The following is a 3466-nucleotide window of genomic DNA, read 5'->3' on the forward strand; positions in this document are numbered from 1 at the left end:
GAGAGAGAGAGAGAGGAAAACCGGAAAAAAGAACTGACTCGAGTGCTGCAAATAACGTTTGCAACGTCACAGTACTCCCCTCCCAGTGTAAGCGTTAAGGAAAGAAATACTCATTAAATTATATTAGCTAGAACGAAAATAATAGAAAATAAAATTAAATGAAACAAATAAAAACTTATGTTTATTGATCGCTTAATATAATATATTAAGCACGAATTAATCCTTAAATCTAACAGACTTTCGCTTGATTGCTAGATCAGGATATGTCTTTGATTCATATTGCACTGGAATGTTAATTGAAGACGCAGTGGACGGAGTACTCAGCAAACGAGAATGGATTGAAATGAATTGAAATAGATTTAAATTTTCAGAAATATCGATTCACGAATGTTAAAATGAATGCTTTTCAATCCTGAATGCATTTTTATTCATTTATAGAAATTGTATGGAGCATATCTCTATCTGCCTTTCAATCTAAAAATAATATTAGGTGTACAACTTTGCTTCCGCCGTTTTTTTTCCGAAATTCGAGGCATTTTATTGTAAAAAACTAGTTATATTATATTAGTTTTTCCTGTGCATAACACACACATTGTGAATATTGTTAAATTCAAAATTTTGAATAGGAAATGCAGCTTTTCAATCCAAATGCATTCAACTGAATCTCTTTAATTGAATCCAATTGAATTCAATTAAATCCAAAAAAAGTATTCGCTGTTTAAAATACGCATTCAGGTAGAAAAAAATTTCAATCCATTTTAATCCATTCTCATTTGCTGGGTAGTTTCTGAATCTTGAATTGTTAAATAAGCGGATTTAAATCTATCGACAGTGGCATTGATACATCGACTTCTATAGCAAAGACTTTGTCTGATATATGCTTTAATATTTTATGCGGTCCGGTGTACAGTTGGTCGCCAGGGGACGCCTTCTACTTTGAGGAAGACGTGAGAGCACGTCATATACAAATCTTTATGGAAAAATAACTTAAGTCTAATATGAGAGGTTGGTATAGGACGTAACTTTTGTATAATTACGCGGAAATCCTCAACGAAAATTCGTGGATCGCTTGACATTTCGTCAGAGGAGAAAAACTCACCCAGTACTTTGAGCGTAGTAGCCATAAATTAATTCCGATATAGAAGTACCTATTAGGTGTACAACTTTGCTTCCGCCGTTTTCCTATAGATGGCTTTAGCGGTAAGTGGTGGTTGAAATAAATAGATCATAGACGTCATACAATAAACTTGGGCATCTGTCAACATAACCTCATAGAAACATTAATCGATTTGTGTCTGCATCATAAAGTTATTCTCGATTGAAAATGTCAGTTTACGAGCCAAATTCTCGTCATTTGCGGGAGGTTTTAATTTTTTGCTTCAATATGAAGAAATCTGCGGCTGAGGCTCATCGAATACTCTCAAATACTTATGGTGAGGCCGATATTAGTGAAAGAACGTGTCGTGAGTGGTTTCAACGCTTCAAGAACGGTGATTTTGACGTCGAAGACCGGCATAGCGGTGGAAGAGAGAAGATTTTCGAAGATGCAGAATTGGAGGCATTATTTGAGCAAGACTCGTGTCAAAATCAAGAAGAATTGGCACGATCATTGGGAATGACTCAACAAGCCATTTCAAAACGCCTCAAAGCCATGGGAATGATTCAGAAGCAAGGAAATTGGGTGCCGTACGAATTGAAGCCGAGAGATGTTGAACGGCGTTTGTTTGCTTGTGAACAGCTGCTTGAAAGGCAAAGACGGAAGGGATTTCTGCATCGCATTGTGACTGGGGACGAAAAATGGATTCATTACGATAATCCCAAGCGCAGAAAATCATGGGGAGTTCCCGGCCATGCTTCCACGTCGACGGTCAAACCGAATATTCACGGCTCCAAGATCATGCTCTGTATTTGGTGGGACCAGCTCGGCGTAGTGTATTATGAACTGTTAAAACCGACTGAAACAATCACAGGCGACATCGGTATCGAACGCAATTGATGCGTTTGAGCCGAGCATTGAAAAACAAACGGCCGCAATACAACGAGAGACACGATAAAGTGATTTTGCAGCATGACAATGCTCGACCCCATGTTGCGAAAGTGGTCAAGACATACTTGGAAACGTTGAAATGGGAAGTCCTACCCCACCCGCCGTATTCTCGATGCTCCCTCTGACTATCACTTGTTTCGATCAATGGCACACGGCCTGGCTGACCAGCACTTCCGGTCTTATGAAGAAGTAAAAAATTGGATCGATTCGTGGATAGCCTAAAAAGATAACCAGTTTTTTCGACGCGAGATTCGTACGCTACCCGAAAGATGGGAGAAAGTAGTGGCCAGCGATGGACAATACTTTGAATCATAAATGTATAATCAGTTTTTTACAATAAAGCCTCGAATTTCGGGAAAAAAACGGCGGAAGCAAAGTTGTACATCTAATAGATCTTTGAAATAAATTCTTAGTCCGAGTAATATTACTGGCAGTGTCCATTCAGAGTTTCACCGTGGCACATTAATGCAGTTTTCAAAGAGCGATGTCATCGTTCGATGATGCCACTAGATTCTGAATGGTATGCAATTGTTCGACAACGTTTAGAACCAACGAGTTTGGTTAAATCGTCGAACAGCTGCGCTTCGAATTGCGGGTCCTGATCAGTTGTGATCAAGCGTGGAATTCCAAATCTGGGGCTATCCAGTAAATTAAAAACATTTTTACCACTGTACAATCTGCAGTACAATCCTGTAATAGAATAGCCAACGAGTAAATTGGTCATTCCAATAAATGACCTGAAATTTTTGGATGGAGGTAGAGGCCCGACGATATCGTTATGTACGTGCCCGAAACGAGTATCTGGTACTAATATTATGGTAGGCGAGGATGTAGGAATTAATAAGAAAAAATAATTTTTTAAAATAATTTTCACATACAGAGGGGGTCCCTCTTTCGATGCTCCTAGGGTTGCGTTAGACGGTGGAATTTTTTTTACAAAACTTTAAAGTATTCAAGTATTGAAAAAAGTGAAAAAATGGTGGTAGGGGGATTCAATACAAAAGTAGTTTATTTCGAAAAATCCTATTCATTCCTCTCCCATGCCTCCTTAAAAGGTAGAACTCAAAATGTCAAAGATCAAAACTTTCATAATTTTGTCGTATAATAGGCCTCAATCGATGAAGAAAAGATTCTATAAATCAATAGAGGAGATTGAAGTATTAAAAAATCAGAAATCGATTTTACAACAGAAGGGAAATGTCGGAGATAATTCGTACAGAAAGGCAAAGTTTGCCTCAAAATAAAGTTGTCTCAAAATAAAAAATTAGAAAGTGGACATAGAAAGTCGAAAAAACATGTAGGATCGAAAATAAGAATTTTAATTAATTAATTAATTGATTTTTTTTAAATATTAGACTCCTCGAAAATTGATGAAAATTGAAGATGACGAAAAAATCCGAACAAAGGATATCTATCAAT

The sequence above is a fragment of the Atta cephalotes genome (assembly GCF_000143395.1).
Source record: "Atta cephalotes unplaced genomic scaffold scaffold00114, whole genome shotgun sequence".
Taxonomy (NCBI): domain Eukaryota; kingdom Metazoa; phylum Arthropoda; class Insecta; order Hymenoptera; family Formicidae; genus Atta; species Atta cephalotes.